A 20,969-nucleotide genomic window follows, 5' to 3' on the forward strand; every position below is an offset into this window, starting at 1 on the left:
TAGTTTCGTAACATGTCGTGTTTTTGTTCGTTTAGTGTGTTTGTGTGTGTGTGTGTGTGTGTACCATCGACGTAGGTTAGCTCATTAATGTTTTTGATTCAGCTTCACATTTTCTACATAGGCATGCATTTTGAATGACTAGAAGAGATGTCCTTATCTACATTTTATTATTATGTTAATATGTGCATGGTTTGTGTTGCCAGAGAGTATATATACAGTGGAAACTCGATATAACGAGATGGTCGGGACCGAGTCATTTTCCTCGTTATAGCCGATATCTCGTTATATCAGTAGGCATAAAAGAAGGCATAACATAAAGACATTAATTTGCACATGTGGGACTACCCATCATATTTCAATCAATACTGATAACTAGATATTGTGTGTGAGGGAATTACTCACCTTTATGGGTAAGAAGATGTTTTTCGTCAAGGAAATCCAATATCATGAATGTGTTTCTTATTAATTGTAGATGTTTGAATTTGTAAATTTATATAGCTTGCGATTGTATCAAGATCGTCTGTGGATTGGTATGTGGTTATCGTATGGGTGTGTGTTGTGTGGAAAGCTTGAATATGGTCTGTACAATGCTGTGTGTGTATGTGACACATTCTGTATGTACATTATGACTGCGTGTGTGTGAAGATGGGGAATTCCCTACGTAGAAGGCCAATCACAGCATCAGATTGCCTCACACCTGCTAAACGTCATGATGATGTCATGTATACATAAGGCCGTCCCACCACATTTTCTGCATGTATCAGTGTGCGCGCACACACACACTTACACGTTCAACATGCAGTGCTAGCTGGAGTGCCCTGAAGAAAATGATTATGACTGTGTGTACAAGACAGTTTTGGGCGCATCAAGCTTTACAATCTCGGAAGACGATAGCACAGGCGAAGTAAAGCTTTACGGAAGGCATTTTGCTTTACCTCGCTATAGCAGGTTTGATTGACTATGTTTTTCTTTGTTTGGAAGTCACAAAATTTATCTCGTTATAGCAGTTATTTCGTTATAGCCGATCTCGCTATAAGAGTAGCATTTTACATAGACTTGTGTGGAAGGAAAATTGGGACCGGGAAAATTTCCTCGCTACAACCGATATCTCGTTATAGCAGTGTTCGTTATACCGAGTTTCCCCTGTACCATCAATATAAAAAAAAAAGAGATTGTGGGCCACAGGGTCAAGGGTTTAATAACAAGTTGAAAAAGTATATACCTAATTGTATCTTTTTTATATCATTATTCTCGGAAACGGTTCAAAATATTTTATAATGTTATCTTTCAGAGTTTTGGTGTTGTTTTATTACGTGAGATCAAATTCTGGTACAAAAATGTGCAATAACATCATACAGAGTGTTGGTTACATACAATAGTGTCTATTTGCTGGTTAGATGTACGAGAGAGTGTGTGTATAAGTGGAATGAGAGTTAGGAGAGAGAGGGGGAGAGGTGGAGAAAGAGAGGGAGATAGATGTGCAAATATCAGACTCTCTTAAAACGGTTTCAAACAAAATGGTTTCAAATAGTGCCATTTCCTACCTCATACATTATCAATAAATAGTACAGTGTTTTGTTTGTTTGTTTGTTTTGTTTTATGTCTCCGTCATAAACTGCCACAGAGCATTCACTATTTCCTTCATTATGTGAAGATGTAATTTTTGAAAGCATTTTTTTTTTATTATTATTTGCATGGTATGCGTTGTCAGAGAGTTTATCATTAATGTAAAAAAAGGTTGTAGATCACAGGATCAAGGGCCTAACAACAAGTTGAAAAAGTATAATTGTATCTTTTTATATTATTATCCTCAGAAACGGTTTAATTTCTTTTATAATGTTACGTTTTAGCGTTTTGGTGTTGTTCATTTGTGAGATCGAATTTTGGTGTAAAATGTGCAATAATATAACACAGAGTGTTGGTTATAGAAATAATAGTATATATTTGTTTGTTAGATATACGTGAGAGTGTGTGTAATAGTGGAATGAGAGTTAGAAGAGAGAGAGAGAAAGAGAAAGAGAGAGAGAGAGATGGGGGAGAAAGAGGGGGAGAGATGTGCAATTATCATATGCTATTTTCGTATATACAATGCACATGTAATGCGAATATATCATTTATTGATTGACCGATTTAATGTAATGCGCTGTGTATAGATTGAATGTATTCTGATATGGAAGTTTATGTATATTACGAAGAGAAGATTGTGAAGATTTATTTTTTTAATCAAACTTGTTATCTTTGTTGTGTAAAATGTGTTGATTTGAGCAGTATGATTATCTGAATATCTTTGATTATCTTTGAAAAACTGATTATTTTTGTTGCGTAAAATGTGTTGATTTGAGCCGTATGACAACACAACATCTGTATTAATTAATAAGTATAAATGACCGGCCTACATAATTAACATAAACTTTTGTTTTTTGGTTATCATTGAGAGAACAGTAATTATTATATTGTATTTGTTATATCTGTTTTTGTTTTGTATTATAGGTTAATCTAATTGTGCAATGGTTAAGATGAATAAGATTGACCCTTTGTTGTTTTATGTATTTTTTTTTTCATTGCTACACTGTATTTTGTGAGTATTTTCAATGTATACATGGCCATTTGTTAACAATGTCTGTAATTCAGCCTCCGGGCTGCGAAAGATATTGATCAATAAAACACCATTTTCAATTCAATTTGAGTTAAAAAAATGTTAATCAGTACCTATAAGGCGTTTTCACATCAGCCCGATGTTTCGAAATGGCGCGCTATATTCTGACTTGGGAAATTAACCCAATCACGAAATAGCGCGCTATTTGATAATGTGAACACAAATTAGCGCGCTAATTGTATCGTTCTGATCGAGAAAATTTCTGAAATAGCGGGATAGTAGCGCGCTATTTGATAATGTGAAAACGACTCGAGAAATTAGCGCGATGCATCCCATCATGCCTAGCGTGTGTGACCCGATCGATCGAGGCAAACTGCACACAAATCATGAGGAATTTTTGAGAGGGCACACACATTACTGATGCTGTTTGCACATACCAAGGAGGTTTAAGAGATGGAGTTCCAACTGGCTGTAATTATTCAAACAGCTGCCATTTTTCTATTGATGCACAAAAAAAAATCCACAGGTGCACTTGTGCCTTTGATGATCATGGTTCCATGCCGCCGTCTTTTTGAGCAATCTGAAGATTCATTTTCAACTCTAACATTAGATCGTCTATATTCTGCTTGTTTACATGTCAAATAGAATGAATGTTTTCTTAATGATAAAGCATATGAAACAAAAGTAAATCCCGTCCCAGATTATGTGCAAAAATGTAAACCTGAGCTGTATGTTGTGAAAATGTTTGAAACTGTACTCTCACTACAAAGCCAATTTTATCATCTTTCCGATCGCTTCCGACAAATGAAACTGATATGGTATAATTTTCGAGTATAGTTCTTTATTCATTTATATGTTAAATTAGTGTAAAGTCATGTAAAAACGAGTAATTTTGATTTTCATTTCATCAATGTTTGTACAATTTTTATTCGCACATCCCCGTGCTTGTACTATTAATGTGCTGCTTGTTTTCTAGGAAGGGACGGCGAAAAACAATTACCATCATAAAGACATATCTTCCTTTGAGAGTGACGAGTCATGATGCAATGCCACATGAATCAATTGTTTTCCTATCTGTGAGGCAGCTCCAGTTTAGCACATACTTCAAATATTTCTGAGTGGCGGCATGAGACATGGGATCACAGGGAATGAGACTGTTGTTACTCCATTTCTCAAACCTCCTTGCACATACTCAGCTGTCGAATTAGCTCGAAAAAAAATCGGGTGATTCTCTTCGGGCTGATGTGAATAAGAAATGAAATAGCGCTCTAATTCGCAATCGCGAAAAATATCTCGAGCTTGGATTTTTATCGGGCTGATGTGAAAACGCCTATTGAGCCTTCTGTGAGACTGGCGTCTCGTAATTTCATGATTGCAAAGAATGCACCATATTCCTCTGGCACTTTGGCTTTGTAGGAATCCTTTTGTGTCGCAGATCCTCTCTTTCCCCTTTCACAAAAATGTACCACGGACGGGTTTTCCTATGACAATGTGATCACCCAAGAAAACGTCAGTCCAAACGCTTGTTTAATGTCGATGGGTGCATGGCAATAGAGATTGGGCCGAATGCATAAAACAAGCAATTGCTTGTAAGCACTTGATTCAAGCAAAAGCACAAGCTTGTCTGGCAAAAGGTCTACCTCAAGCAATTGCTGAAGGACGTTCCTCAGTTGAGTTTGTGCGCATCCTAGCTGCGCAGGTGTCAGTGACGTAACAAAGAGCGTAGAAGCGCACGCACGAGTGATGAGCTGAGCTAGCTGAGCTGAGCAGCTGCTAGTAGATCGAGAGCTAGAGTGTGGTACGTGTACGTACGGATACCCGACAGCTCCCCACCGCGGCCGCGCTGGGCGGCCTCGCTCGGCTTGCGTGCCGACTGTACGCGTTACAATCTGTACATACTACACAAAGTTCAGCGGTCCGAGCCGCATATACATGGTCATTGTAGCACAACACTGATCGACGGAATCGCGAAGCTTGGAAGTGGAACAGAGCTGTTTCCATTTTCAATCCATAGATCTGTTTTGTGACAAAGTTCATTATCTGGTCATTATGAACATGGTAAAGTCGAGTGCTAAGGTACCAAGGGCCTGTAGGCCCTAGTCGGTGTCTACTCACTAGTCTACTGGACTAGGTGTTAAAAAGCAACAACAACAACAACAACAACAAAAACAACAAAAACAAGCATATGACACACATTTCATCTTTAGGTCCAGCAGCTAACACAATCTAAGTATCTCCGTTAAAATCCAAATTAGATCTAACTTGTCATTACTAGTATATCCAAAATATTGGTGCTTTTTATTTTGACAAAATACAAGGTCACGAAAGTGTTATCAAACAAGACTATTCATCACTTTTACCATTCATATATTATTTTTTTATTACAAAATCTGGTGTAACAAAACGAGAATCAAAGAATTTTTTTTTTCGGGGGGGGGGGGGGGGGGGGGGGGCAAGGTACATCTCCATAGCTTACAACACGCACTTTACCAACCACTGCAACAACCAACACATGCAATCTACAATCAACGTCATTGTATTATATTAGACCGTCAGACTAATGCCAAAACTCCCATTTCCTTATAGGCCTATTTTTCCTTCTTCCTCCATTATCACTTTCTGCAAACAAACAAACAAGCGTGCATGTCAATATGGAGTTTTCTACGCTTGCATCCACATAATATCATTATGGCTGTGTAAGGGAAATAGTAACAAAAACGCACATGGACCTTTCTTTCTGAATATTTTTCACCATATCACTGCAATTGTGACACGTTTTGTGTTTGTTTGTTGTTGTTTTTTTAAGAAAATGGGGTTTCGAGTGAACCGCATAAGATTCATGCATCCTATAGCAGGGAATATCCCTGCATTGGTTCCTGACCAGATTTGGGGGTCTTACGATGATTTCTGTCGCAAGGAGGCTCTGCTAGCACTAAAACGAGCACATGAACCCCCCATTTTTACAATTGTTCTGCATTAAGTAACCCTTCTTCTACAATTTGATAAAGTTTCGTAAAAATGACATGGGTTTTGAATGTACAGCATGACATTCATGAACCCCACCTAATCAGGGCACCCACGAGAGGTTTATAACCAGATTTTAGGGTCATAAGGTGATTTCTATCATCTGGGGATGCTGCCAGCACAAAAACTAGGACATGAACCTCCACTTTTTATTGTTTTTCTGGAATAAGTCGTCGGCGTTTTCACGAACCGACGCTATTTCGTTTTTGAGCGAAAATGCAGTTCTGAGAAAATCGCGTTTAAAGATCTCACAAGTTTTAGACGACGTTATCAATGACTTTTCCTGTCTTGTGTGTGAAAATTTTGACAGGGTGATGAGAGTGGAAGTTGTTCTTCATATCCATAGTGTAATTTTAGTGTGAATTCAAAAAATCTACGAGATTTCTGTCTTCAAACTCACTGCGTCGGTTCGTAAATCCATCGTTTCTTGCGCGCACCATAGGCTATGTACTTAAGCGCGGGTCTCACGAACCGACTTAAGTTGTATTACGCCGGTTCGTGAGACCCGCGCTGTAGGGCCTGTACAATAGGTAACGTGCAATACGCGTGCATTTACGAACCGTCGCTATTTCATTTTCGTATGTGTTTACATACAAATACTATTGGGCTATACCTGCTTATCAACAATAACCTTATTAATTGAAATTAATTGTCATGTAATGATTGTTGTGATGATTACAATACATTTAGTGATAATTAAGATGATAATACAAGCCAGTTTCTCTTAATTGTTCTAAAAAGAGTGTTATTGTTTTCATCTTCATTTAGTACACGCATGTATTGTTATTGTAGCTGTGGTTGATCGTTCCAAAGATTTCTTTGCCCCCCCCCCCCCCTTTTTGTGGACAAATTATTTAACACTTTTGCATGTGGACATCTATCATTTGGTAATACATGTACTCGGTATACTGTGTTTCATATTTTTTTACTTTTTACTGTTTTTTTTTAACTTTTTTAACTTACTTTTTTATTTTTTCACATTATTTTTAATTCAAATTCAGTTCACTTCTTTCATGATAATTATGAATGTTTGTTCTAAGATGAAGGATACCGCTAAATCTTGGGAAAAAGACGTGCCAGTCAGTAATAATTACTTGTATTTACTCATCTTTCATACTCATGCATGCACTCTGTTATTTCTTTCTCTGAAATAATCTATTAATTTCTTTATTTCTTATTATTCCACATATTTGTGACGTTTACTTTGTCACAATTTTTATCAGTGTCATTATTGTCATTTGGCTCGCATGCGAATTCACTCATAATTCCTCATTTTCCATCTTTCTCTTTCCTGCTCAACAGATTCTATGATAGCTGCACCTGATCATATAAAAACATAAAACTCATCCTGCATGCACTCTTCGAAACTGATAAACTCCTAAAAATACATAAATATCAACACTATCAGAATTTCAAGCTTCATTTTAAATATTTAATAATGGTCATGTTTAATTATGCCTTTTGCAGCAATATATTGAAGAGGTACATTATGTAATCGAAGAAACATAGGTCCTCAATAAAATATCAAATTTGAATTATTCAGAGATGAGTAATGACAATGGGAAGGATAACAATTGTGGAAGAGCGCCATAAATCAATACATATCTAATGGCAAATGGAGATGGAATCAAGATTCAAGAATATGTGTAATTCAAGTTCATTATTATGTCAGTTCTTGTGTGTTCACAAAAAGAGGAACACAGTTCGAACATGCACACCAAATCTTACATCGTACATTTACATCTATAGAGTGCGGGCGGAACATATACAAGAGAAAGAATAACATTCTCAAATCAATATATCAAGCATAACTATGTATATGAACACACAAAGATGTTGCTACGTATGCATGAAGCTTGAGAGTGCTGCAACACCCATATGCTCAGATAAAAACTTGATGTATATCATATACAAAAGAGAAGAGGTACTGCATGTACATGTAGTTACACTATTCACAGGACAGTAGAGAAAAAGCACGAGAGAGAAAAGGAAATGGGTGTCTAAAATAGGTCGATGTAAGGAGTGCCAAGCCAATTAAGTCTCTAATAGAAGTCATACATATATAAGGAAACAAATTAATCACAACATAAATGATCGTGCTCATGTTAACCAATAATTAGCATCTAAAAATGTGTGTAGAAAGCCCATAATATCAGCCTTTCGCCCCGTAGGCTTGTTACATATGAGAAAAGAGAAATTTTGGCCGACACCCCCCCTCCCCCCTCCCTGTGAATCCTTAATCCACCAGTACAATGTACTACATGTGTAAACACATTCTGAGAATGTGTTTTAGTACATGTACTAGCAAATTCACAAGAGGGGTGGGGAAATTCGGCCAAAATTGTGTGTGGCTAAAATAATTAAAAAGAAAGGTCATCAGCAAAACTACGGGGTGGATGCAGACGAATTTTCATGTGATGACTAAAAAAAATGCAGCTAAAGGAAAAAAAAAGACGGCGGAGAGGGGCCAAGACTAATTTGACTCCCCTCCCCCCCCCCACACCAAAAAACAAACAAACAAACACCACTGTTTTACAGCACCTTTAAAGGACTCTTAATTTTTTGTTTGTTAAAACAAACGTCTCGAAGTAAAGAATTCCATATTGTAGGCAAAATGTAGACCGATACAGTGTATAAAGTGTACATCCCAAGCTATTAAAGAAAAAAAAAACAGATTATGAATATCATTTAAAGTAAGAATTTCAGTGTGTTTAATCATCTTTAGTCGAGTTGCAAATGACATGTACATAATTAATAAGAGCAGTAAACTTCGAAGCGCCCCCAAGCCCTTCTATACTTAATTATTCATGTGTAAAGGTAGCGCCAGGGCACTTCGGTGGTCTAGTGGTTATAACGCTGGTCTAGTAATCCAGAGGTCGTGGGTTAGAATCCTGCTTGGGCTGCCTGTGTTTTTTTTTTTTTTTTTTTTCACAGCAGCCTACAAACTGCACACTGCAGTTGCGTGCGTTACTACGGATAGAGACAAATGAATAATCTATTATTTTAATATACAATGTTTGACATCCTTATTGCAATCACTTTCTTAATTGTAAATTTACAGACATAATGAATTATTATTAAAAGAAATCATATTTCTGTATTTTGTTGTGAATTTGCATGGGAACATACACGTATCATAATTTACAATTTTAGTTAAATAAAGAACATCTTATAACAGAACTGTCTAGTGATGGTTGAATAATTATGTCAATTTGTTATAAGTCCTATCAGTTACATGGAGTGCATGTTCCCATGTTTATAAGAATCATACGTGACACATTCAAAGTGGGTTGAAGACAACAAAATAATAAATAAAAGAATAAAGGAGAATAGAACTTAATCTGATTACAGCATCATCTAAATATTGCCAATGTGCACTTAGAAATCTATCAAGATTTATCACAAGGTTATGATTACCACACAAAACCTTCAAGATTTATTATCATGAAATACATACCAATGAACACTTTAAAAAATCTAACATTCCATATCCACATGAAGCTTTCCTTGATATAAATGTCTCTCTGTAGTGTTATTAAAGTGTAGCAAAATTGTAATTACGACATCACAGAATGGAATGCATTGTTTTCACCTTCAATCTTAGGATCTCCTTTCATGTTTCCACTTTACAATCACATTTCACTGTAGATATACCGTCCTTATGTTGTCGCCCTTCATCCCAATTTCTCCCTTCTATCCTATCTGTAGATTGTCTTCTTTCCTAAGCCATTGTATTCACATTCCTTGATGATCAGCACGATGCTGTACTTTTTTCTTCTTCTCTGAAACAGTCCAGCTCTTCGCTACTGCATGGCATCAGTCATCTGAAAGAAAAGACAGAAATTAAGAACTTTCGATTAAAATCAAACATCATGATACAAGATACAACTGTCATTTTGAGAAAAAGAAATCAGCCAACTAAACTGTAGTTGAAATTATTTTGCTCTATTTATATTAAACATAAAACAAAACGGTATACAGGATCAAAGAATGTCAAAAAAATACTGCTGTTCGTCTTTGATGCATATTCAAATTGTCTCGCCTTTTACATATTTTAATGATGCAAGATCTTATGTCTAGCACTTAGTAAGTCTCATGTAGAATTTAAATTATTATTCACATGAATAAATCTACATGTCCTTGTAAACAAGGCATTGCTTTGAAAAAGCTGAATATTACTAACTGCATTTGGGAAACAGTCTACGACAATCAAACTTGTTTATTATCAGAGACTTTAACATCTTAATTAGACCTAGACTCTACATTACCATTGTATTCACATCCATTGGTGATGTACACGACCCTGTACTTTTCCTTTTCTTTTCTGAGACAGTCCAGTTCTTCGCTACTACATGGCACCAGTCATCTGAAAGAAAAGAAAGAAATTAAGAACTTTTGATTAAAATCAAACATCATGGTACAAGATACAACTTTAATTTTGAGAAGAAAAAAAAAATCAGCCAACAAAACTGAAGTTGAAATTATTTTGCTCTATTTATATTAAACATAAAACAAAATGGTAGGCCTATGCAGGATCAAAGAATGTCAAAAAATGCTGCTCTTCGTATTTGATGCATATTCAAATTGTCTCGTCATTTACACATTTTACTGATGCAAGATATTATGTTTAGCATTTAGTAAGTCTCATGTAGAAATTGAATTATCATTCACATGAATATAAATCTACATGTATTTGTAAACACGGCATTGCATTGAAATAGCTGAATATAACTACATGTACCTGCATTTGGGAAACAGTCTATGACAATCAAACCTGTTTCTTATCAGAGACTGTAACACCTTAATTAGACCTAGACTCTACATTATCATTCAGCTTTTAAAGGTATTAACCATTCACCTATAAAACACTGGCATTGTCATGTGCATCATATTTCTTTGATACTGCACATATTTTCATGAAGTCTGTGCAAGAATGCAAATGAAACATGTCTGCTGTTTGGTATTTATGAAAAAAAAAAATCACTAACCCGGAAGTCCTTGGCCTTAGGAATAACACGTGGCGAGTTAGTAGGAATTGACGTTAAAATAGAATAAGAAAAGATCTACTAAATAGGCCTTTGCCTCATGAATGTCTGGTCTAATTATAGACTAAGCGAAGTCTAGACCTTTCACTTTTAAGTTACCAGTGGCACACAGAATTTATATTATAGATCTAGACTACATCTAGATCTAGACATCTAATACTACTAGATCTTGGCAACTTTTGTCTTTGTGACACGAAATGAACACGTCACGGATGATATTGCGGCGATATCCAACAGGATGACAGTACCACTATTACTGAATCAGTAAGTTGACATAGATAACTAACATCAACTTGTTAACGTACGTTAGAGATGGCACCATATACAATAACTGGTGACACTGACACTGACAGATCTAACGACTACGTTTAGACTAACGTTAAAGAGTTAGACTCGCCATCTCAGTAAGTCGGCCAAAGACAAAGTCAATACAGGGCTAAGTCAGTGTTACTGTTATGTTAGGCCTAACAAACGTTAACGGTTGCTCGGTTAGGTTAGGTTTACCAGGACTCAAGAGTCCTGGTTAAATCAGTCAAGGGACATTTCTTACAAGTCCTTCAATTCCAAGAATAAAAAGGGTGAAAGAACAAAGGGAAAAAAGGAAAGAAGAAAGGACAAAAGATTGTGTATGGCTGCTGTGGAAATCGACAGCGCTACTGTATCACTATCAATCACGCGTAAATATGTAAACGCCATTTGGTTGGGCCGCATTCACAAGTTTTAGGGGAAAAAAGCCCCACCGCTGTGCTTCAAAGGTACTCCACTCGAACTAACGTTAGACATAATGTCACATATCTACACACAGTGCGGTACTAGGGCTGAATTCACAAGTATACTAACACTGCACTGTACAGGAAAGCCACCTAACCTGTAAACTACTCGTAGTGTTTAGGTAGTATCACTAGACCACATACTGTCATAGATGACATCTACACCAACGCTGCACACTGGCACTGGTCCGACGGTCCCTGACCAGGAAAAATCACTGTTGGACACTGACCAGTAACTTTTTCAGGAATGGACCAGTAAAAATTGGGGGAAAAAATGGGTGGACTCTACCTACTATTACCACTAGTCTAGATGTAGATCTAGAACTAGACTATATTTTATAGACTCTGTGTTAATTTGATTTGGTCTTAGACTTCAGCTGATCTTAGTTTTAGTAACTGGTATTACAAGTAAAGTCTTAACTTAGACTTAATAGTTAAACTTGAAAGTTAATGTCTAACATGTCTAACTTTATTCTTTACTCTTCCTTTGAGTTTTACTTTTAGACTTTTTACTTTTTTTTTAGTTTAGTAGGCCTACTTTGTCAATCTCATGATTTCATTTTCAACTCAAGTCAAGGCATAGCCATGAGTGTCTTCGAGACTTTGACATCTTGCATGTCTTGCACACAGACGTTACGACTACAGTACTCAGTAGTCTCAGAAGTAACGACATAAGTTGAAAAGAAACTATAAATAATATGATTTGGGATCTAATTTGAAATTGGATGGCGTTTACAGACTAGGCTTCATAAGCATCACGCGATTGAATACATGGGACTACACTCTACCGCAATGAATGGTTATGGTAGTCCAACTGAAACTGTTATTTTGAGCATGATTTTAATAGGATTATAGCTTACCATTCACTTCACTCGTGGACAGTGGGCTGGCTTAGGTCGTCATTCATCTTTCAGAAGGTTTGGTTCTCACTCTGAGATCTGGATTAGGGCCAAAACCTAATTCTAGGCCAGTAAGTTGAACAAAGCTCAAAATAATGCAACTGCGACGGTTCGTAAAACCCGCATTGCTCTTCACCCTAGCAATTCGGGTTTCACGAACCGGCGTATCTTTCCTGCGTCGGTTCGTGAAACCCCTTTTTCTCAATTTCTCGATATTTCGAGTACCGTCGTTTTTTTCTTTCTTTGATAAAATTAAGACTAATTAATTTTGTGATCTAAAATTTGGGGATTTGGTAGAGTTTTGAAAGCACTTTCATTTGGTACCAATATCTCGATTTTGAAAATTTTGACCAAAATCGAAATAGCGTCGGTTCGTGAAAACACCGACGAAGTAAGCTTTCTTCTATAATTTGGCCAAGTTTCGTGAAAATGACATGGGTTTTGAATGAACAGCATAAGTCTTATGAACCCATCTTGTCAGGGCATCCCTGCATAGGTTCCTGACCAGATTTTGGGGACTGACGATGATATATGTCGCATGGGGGCGCAGCTAGCACAAAATCGAGCACATGAACCCCCACTTTTTATCATTTTTCTTGAATTACTTAGCCTTCTTTTACAATTTGGTCAAGTTTTGTGAAAATGACATGGGTTTTGAATGTACAGCATAAGTTTTATGAACCTTGTCCTCTTACTCACCCCTAACAGAAAATGTCGATGAGAAGGATTTGAGATATTTCGGTGTTTTCTGCCGCGTGAGGGCGCTGCTCACTCAAGAATGAGAGTGTAAACCCTAACTTTAAAACCTTTTCTTCGTTTTGCTTACCTTTTTCTGCAATTCTTGCAAATTTGGAGAAAATAACGTGGATTTTGAAAGAATTATGGGGATTTAAGTTTGTCATTGCCGATTTTGTTGCCAATCATGGTCTTGATCCTGTAACGCTATTCTTTTTGTACAGGACGGCAGATTAGTCATATTCCTCAAAGTCCCGTAGAAGAAAAACAAGTACATGAACCTATAGTTTTATTTACATAATGACATGGACTTCACTTTAACTGATGAACGTCCAAGAACAAAGGCGAGTGTGGCAGCATGTATTTGAAAGGGCATGTGTGTGCAGAAACATTTCCTGATATAAAAGAAAAGCTATGAGATGACACTCATAAATGCACACGCAGACGCACACACACAACTATACACACACACACACACACACACACACGTATTACTGGCTGATTCCCATCACTGCTTACAGTATCCCGGATCTGCCAGATCGCACGTTGAGAGATGTCTATGGCAAGCCGTTTGTGTAATAAGTCGATAAACATTGTTTTTCACTGGTAAACTCTGTTTATCAGTGAAAAACAGTGTTTATCAATTGATAAACAGAGTTTTTCTTTGATGAACTGAGTTTATCAACTGATAAACACAGTTTTTCTGATAAACTGTGTTTATAAACTGATAAACTGATAAACTGTGTTTATAAACTGATAAACTGATAAACTGTGTTTATCAGCGATAAACTCTGTTTATCAATCTGATAAACTGAGTTTATCACTTGATAAACTGAGTTTATCAGAAAAACAGTGTTTATCAGTTGATAAACACAGTTTATCAAAGAAAAACTCTGTTTATCAGTGAAAAACAGTGTTTATCAACTGATAAACAGAGTTTTTCTTTGATAAACTGAGTTTATCAACTGATAAACACTGTTTTTCAGATAAACTGTTTATCAGCGATAAACTCTGTTTATCAATTGATAAACAGAGTTTATAAATCTGATAAACTGAGTTTATCACTTGATAAACTGAGTTTATCAGAAAAACAGTGTTTATCAGTTGATAAACACAGTTTATCAAAGAAAAACTCTGTTTATCAGTTGATAAACACTGTTTTTCATTGATAAACAGAGTTTATCAGTGAAAAACAGAGTTTATCAGTTGATAAACACAGTTTTTCTGATAAACTCAGTTTATCAGTTGATAAACACAGTTTTTCACTTTGATAAGCAGAGTTATTTATCTCTCCACAAGAGAGGGTGTTTTCACTGTTTGATATCTCGTTAATCGCAGCGCTATGGCGCTATGCTACTAGCGCTTGCAATATACGTATTGCTGCGCTAGTAACCAAACATTACTTTGTAATTCCAGTATGTGTGCATATCTTCATTAGTTTGTTGATTACCATTGAATGTCATACTTTCTAATGTATATTTACTTATGATTGCATTTTTGATATACTTTGTGTTGTTTTGTTGAAAGAAAATGAGAATAAAATAAATAAATGAAATGAAATCCACATGCAAAGCTCCATTTTAGTCCCCTGCATACACATTAACAATTTGTTTGCAGACTATTAGACCAACATTATTTTTGTCCCCGCCGAACGACTCAGTTCGAGCAGGGGACTATGAAACGGGCTCCGTACGTGTGTGTGTCCGTGTGTCCGTCCGTGTGTCCGTCCGTCCGTCCGTCCGTCCGTGTGTCCGTCCGTGTGTGCGTCCGTGTGTGATCAAAATGTTCAAAATGCTACTCCTTCGCCATTTCTAACCCGATTTTGATTCTGTTTGCTTTATATGATAGCACTACATGGGAGCTTTGAAACTTCTATACAGAATTTCAGTTGTGACCTTTGACCTTGACCTTTGACCTATATTGTACATTTTGCTTCAAAATGCTACTCCTTCGCCATTTCTAACCCGATTTTGATTCCGTTTGCTTTATATGATGGCACTAGGTGAGGGCTTCAAAACTTCTACACAGAATTTCGACCTTTGACTTCTTTGACCTTTGACCTTGATTTTTGACCTATATTGTACATTGCCTACAAAATGCTACTCCTTTGCCATTTCTAACCCGATTTTGATTCCGTTTGCTTAATGTGATGGCACTAGGTGAGGGCTTCAAAACTTCTACACAGAATTTTGACCTTTGACTTCTTTGACCTTTGACCTTGATTTTTGACCTATATTGTACATTTTGCTACAAAATGCTACTCCTTCGCCATTTGTGACCCGATTTCAATTCCGTTTGCTTTAAGTGATGGCACTAGGTGAGGGCTTCAAAACTTCTACACAGAATTTTGACCTTTGACTTCTTTGACCTTTGACCTTGATTTTTGACCTGTATTGTACATTTTGCTACAAAATGCTACTCCTTCGCCATTTCTAACCCGATTTCGATTCCGTTTGCTTTATGTGATGGCACTAGGTGAGGGCTTCAAAACTTCTACACAGAATTTTGACCTTTGACTTCTTTGACCTTTGACCTTGATTTTTTTACCTTTATTGTACATTGGCTACAAAATGCTACTCCTTCGCCATTTCTAACCCGATTTCGATTCCGTTTGCTTTATGTGATGGCACTAGGTGAGGGCTTCAAAACTTCTACATAGAATTTTGACCTTTGACTTCTTTGACCTTTGACCTTCATCTTTTTACCTATATTGTACATTTTGCTACTAAATGCTACTTCCGGCGGGGACATATATTACGCACCGCGTAATTTCTACTTTTCCTTATTTGTTTTGAAGTACAGCTGAACAATAATTTTCTTATCAGAACAAAGCTCACCGAAAAAAAAAATGTTTATCCTTGCTGCACCCTACCAGCAAAACCTCCCCTCTCTTCCTTCCCACTTCAAGCAGTCTCTTATAAATGTAGGACCTATTACTATAGTACAGCTGTATTATCATGCTCTTTCGTGGAACTGTTCTTTGAAGTTTTGTCTATAAATAAAGGCTAATCGCACACTCTGTGCAACGGCTCCAGATGATCGACTCGTACGTATTTGCGCTTGCTATTTAGCTAATACATTGTAGGCCCTACAGTAATTCATTTCTTCGCGCCACTTGTACGAGGCTATAATATGATTCATTTAAAGGGAAATTATCAGAACGTAAAAATAGGTTTGTCCTTGATATCATTTAAAAAATGAAGAAATAGCTTTCTTAGATTTTTGGAATTGGTATAGACATCCACAATAAACAGATATAATTTTGTTTTTAATGAGGCCTACTCGCACAACCCGGATAGGATCAGCGGTTGCGAAACGTTTCTGCGTACTGCCTATTGTGCGGTATATTCGTTCCGCGGAACTAATCGACTGGATTCGGCCAGTATATCGGTTCCTCCGGAACCCGGGACGGATCGACCGTGACACCGGCCGTTCCGTTGCAGTACAGCTAGCTTCATAGCGGTCTAGTCTGGTCAGGCTAGGAGTGCGCAAGAATGTACACTTGCACATGTACATGTACATGTATGTACATGTACGTATTAACAGAGCAGACGTATTAAATGCTGCTAGTGCCCACTCCCGAGAAGGTTTGAATAACTCTGCTTTTCTCTGATAAACTGAGTTTATCAAATGATAAACAGAGTTTATCAGAAAAACTGTGTTTATCAGTTGATAAACTCAGTTTATCAGTGATAAACAGAGTTTATCGGAAAAACTGTGTTTATCAGTTGATAAACAGAGTTTTTCCGATAAACTCTGTTTTTCTCTGATAAACACAGTTTTTCTTGAAAAACAATGTTTATCAGTTGATAAACACAGTTTTTCTGATAAACTGTGTTTATCACTTGATAAACTGAGTTTATCAACTGATAAACACAGTTTTTCTGATAAACTCTGTTTATCACTTGATAAACTCAGTTTTTCTTGAAAAACAATGTTTATCAGTTGATAAACACAGTTTTTCTGATAAACTGTGTTTATCAGTTGATAAACTCAGTTTATCAAGTGATAAACAGAGTTTATCAGTGAAAAACAGAGTTTATCGACTTTTTACACAAACGGCTTGCCATAGACGTCTCCTTGCTCTCCACCGAAGTCAGACATCCTACCTGTTTTTCATCACATTTTGCGTGCTAACCAGTGGACATTCCCGTTGTTGAAATGAAAAATTTCTTACTCTACCTATGAGTAATTTCTTGTAGATTTATACCACCCCTTCACGAGTGTGGTCTTTCTTCCATAAGAAAATGATACTTGTCCCAGATAAGCAAAAGCGCAAGCTCATTTTACAGAGCTTGGAAAATCGTTAGCAATTGCTAGCAAGAACTAGCAAAAGGTATGTTTTATGCATGCGTTTATACAGTTAAGCAAATGCTTGGTATCTAAGCAATTGCTTGCGGGCAGCAATCAATTGCTTGTGCTTGCTAGCAAGAGCTTCTGCTCACAAGCAATTGCTTGTTTTTATGCATACGGATTCGAGTAAAAGGCTAGCACAAGCAATTGCTAGCGTTTATGCATCAGGCCCATTGTTATCTTGACGGCACATTTTATTGATATTTAGCAAATATCTTAATAGCTTTAATAGGAAAATATAGAGTTTTTTCCAAAGTGAAAAAAAAAAATACCAATGGGAGAAATTCATCAATAACACTTTCAAAACTAACTATCACAGTGAATATCTCGTAGACTTAATAACAACAGTGAAAAGTTTGCATTCGGCTGTAATTTTGGAGTAGCTTCCACGTGCAGAACCCTCGTGAATTTTCAAATGCATGTACTTGCATTGATTGCTATTAGTCTTTTATTTGAAGTGAGGTACAGTGGCGTATCTAGGGAAAACGGCGCCCGGGGCAAACGCGGAAATCTACGCCCCTAATTTCAGAAAAAGTGTTCAACCCCAACTCCATCCCGGTAGGGACTTTATGCTTTTTCATAAAATTATACGCTTTTTCAAGCACTTAAAAGGGGTCTTTTGAGAGTGATTTAAATGTAATAAGTTGTGATAAACTTTGGCGAGCGAGCGCAGCGAGCGAGCCGAAAATTTTTGTATTTCAGATTACAAAAAATGGAATTCCTGTCATTTTTTGCTTACTAAATCTTACAATTCTAATCAAGACATAGTGACGGCCTTATAGATAATTACGATTTATACCAACAAACTAAAATACTCAAACTTAGTACGCGCGAGAGAGCCGAAATTTGTATATTTCCGCGTCATCATCACGTTTTGTTCTTATCTTATTTTTTGTGACAAATTTTGGCGAGCGAGCCGAAAATTTTTGTATTTCAGCTTACAAAACATGGAATTATTTTTATTTTTTGCTTGTTAAATCTTACAATTCTAATCAAGATATAGTGGCGGCCTAATAGATAACCTAACGATTTCTACCAACAAACTGAGGAGTTGAAAAAATATTCTAAATTGCTACGCGCGAGTGTGCCGAAATTTGTATATTTCCGCGTCATCATCAAGTTTTGTTCTTATCTTCTTCTTTTTTTTTTGATAAATTTTGGCGAGCGGGCCGAAAATTTTTGTATTTCAGCTTACAAAACATGCAATTCTTGTCATTCTTTTTTTGTTTATTAAATCTTACAATTCTAATCAAGAATAGTGACGGCCTTATAGATAACGATTTATACGAACAAACTGAGGACTTGAAAAAAATACTCCATCTTAGTACGCGCGAGTGAGCCGAAATTTGTATATTTCCGCGTCATCATCACATTTTGTTCTTATCTTTCTTTTTTCTTTGATAAATTTTGGCGAGCGAGCGCAGCGAGCGAGCCGAAAATTTTGTATTTCAGCTTACAAAACATGGAATTCTTGTCATTTTTTGCTTATTAAATCTTACAATTCTAATCACGAAATTATAGTGACGGCCTTATAGATAACGATTTATACCCAACAAACAGAGGACATGAAAAAATACTCTAAATTAGTACGAGCGAGTGAGCCGAAATTTGTATATTTCCGCGTCATCATTACGTTTTGTTCTTATCTTGTTTGATTTTTTTGCGCACCCTTCCCCCCCCCCCCCTGTTCGAAACCGTTGGCGCCCTCCTTTGATCCAGTCGGCGATCGCTTCAGAACGAAAGAAATTGCAGCCGCTGCTCCGTGTAACATTTTGCCTGCTTAATATAAGATGACATGTGAGAACACAATATACATTGTCATTTTATCTGCATCATCATCATGTTTTGTTTTTATCTTGTTTGATTTGGTTTTCGGCAACCCCCCGTCCGGGCGAGGGTTTTTTCTTCGTCTTCTTCTTCCTTTTCTTCCCTTTTTTTCTTTTTTTCTTCTTCTTCTTCGTTTTTTTTTTTCGTTTTTTTTTCCATTTTTGGCGCCCCAAAGGAGTGGCACCCGGGGCACGTGCCCCCCTTGCCCTCCCCCCCCCCCCCCTAGATACGCCACTGCTGAGGTAAGATGTTATACACCTCATAATGAATGGGAAAGAATGACAAAATACTATAATGTGAAAGAGACAGAGAAATTCTATTCTTATAGAGAGACAATGGGCCGAATGCATAAAACAAGCAATTGCTTGTAAGCAATTGCTTCAAGCAAAAGCACAAGCTCGTCTAGCAAAAGGTCTAGCTCAAGCAATTGCTTAAATCCATATGCATAACCTTTTGCTGGTGCTTATACCTTTTGCTTGTCCCGCACAAGCAATTGCTTGCGTTTTCAACAAAAGGGACGTCACGCCTGTGCGAACACAAGAACAAAGGCGAGTGTGGCAGCAGGTATTTGAAAGGGCATGTGTGTGCGGAAACATTTCCTGACATAGCAGAAGAGCTATGAAGTGACACTCATAAATGCACACACAGTCGCACACACAACTACACACAAACACGCATTACTGGCTGATTCCCATCACTGCTTGCAGTTGGCCGGATCTGCCAGATCGCACGTGGAGATAGGTCTCCTTGCTCTCCACCGAAGTCAGACATCCTACATGTTTTTCATCACATTTTGCATGCTAACCACTGGACATTCCCGTTGTTGAAATGAAAAATTTCTTACTCTACTTATGAGTAATTTCTTATAGATTTATACCACTCCTTCACAAGGGTGGTCTTTCTTTCATGAATATGAAAATCACACTTAAAAGGGAACGTTCCAGATAAGCAAAAGCTCAAGCTCATTTTACAGAGCTTGGAAAAGCGTAAGCAATTGCTAGCAAGAACTAGTAAAAGGTATGTTTTATGCATTCGTTTTTAAGCAAATGATTGGTCTCTAAGCAATTGCTTGCGGGCAGCAAGCAATTGCTTGTGCTTGCTAGCAAAAGCTTCTGCTCACAAGAAATTGCTTGTTTTTATGCATACGGATTCGAGTAAAAGGCTAGCATAAGCAATTGCTAGCGTGTATGCATCCGGCCCAATCTGCATTATACCTAGGAGAGTAGATTAGAATTCCTTTGGGCTCTGCGGTGTGTTTTGATTGACACTGGTGCTCAGCCAATGAAACTTCGATATTGAAGGCTGGCAACTGTCTTGCCACGCCCGGTTCCACTCCTCTATTCGGAGGTTTAAACGTATTTTTAGTCGACTTGACTTCCACACCGTCGCGCCCTCTATTGACTCGCAATCACGGTTTTATTGGCCCGAATTCACGAAGGTGGTACAAATGAAACCATGGTTTAAACCATGAACAAAAACCATGGAGCGCCAAGTGTCGCATGGAATATTTCATTAAGAAATCAGTCATTTTGTCAATGAAATGATTATTTTGTAACGAAATTACAACATTTTGTAACTAAATGGACATTTTGCCCACGAAATTTCGTTAACGTTAACGAAACGGTCATTTTGTCGACGAAATGACCAATTTCGTAACGAAATATTCTCTGCTACACTTGGCGTTCCATGGTTTTTGTCCATGGTTTAAACCATGGTTTCA

The 20,969-nt window shown here is 37.1% G+C and overlaps 1 protein-coding gene across 1 annotated transcript in view; it reads left to right on the plus strand.

The window, feature by feature from the left end:
• Window positions 1-20,969, plus strand: part of LOC139716423 (uncharacterized) — a 119,615-nt gene that overhangs the window by 26,196 nt on the left and 72,450 nt on the right. The gene's annotated exons all lie outside the window — the stretch shown is intronic.

This window comes from Diadema antillarum, unplaced genomic scaffold (assembly GCF_040938485.1).
Source record: "Diadema antillarum isolate AM-2024a unplaced genomic scaffold, OU_Dant_1.0 scf00000065, whole genome shotgun sequence".
Lineage (NCBI taxonomy): Eukaryota > Metazoa > Echinodermata > Echinoidea > Diadematoida > Diadematidae > Diadema > Diadema antillarum.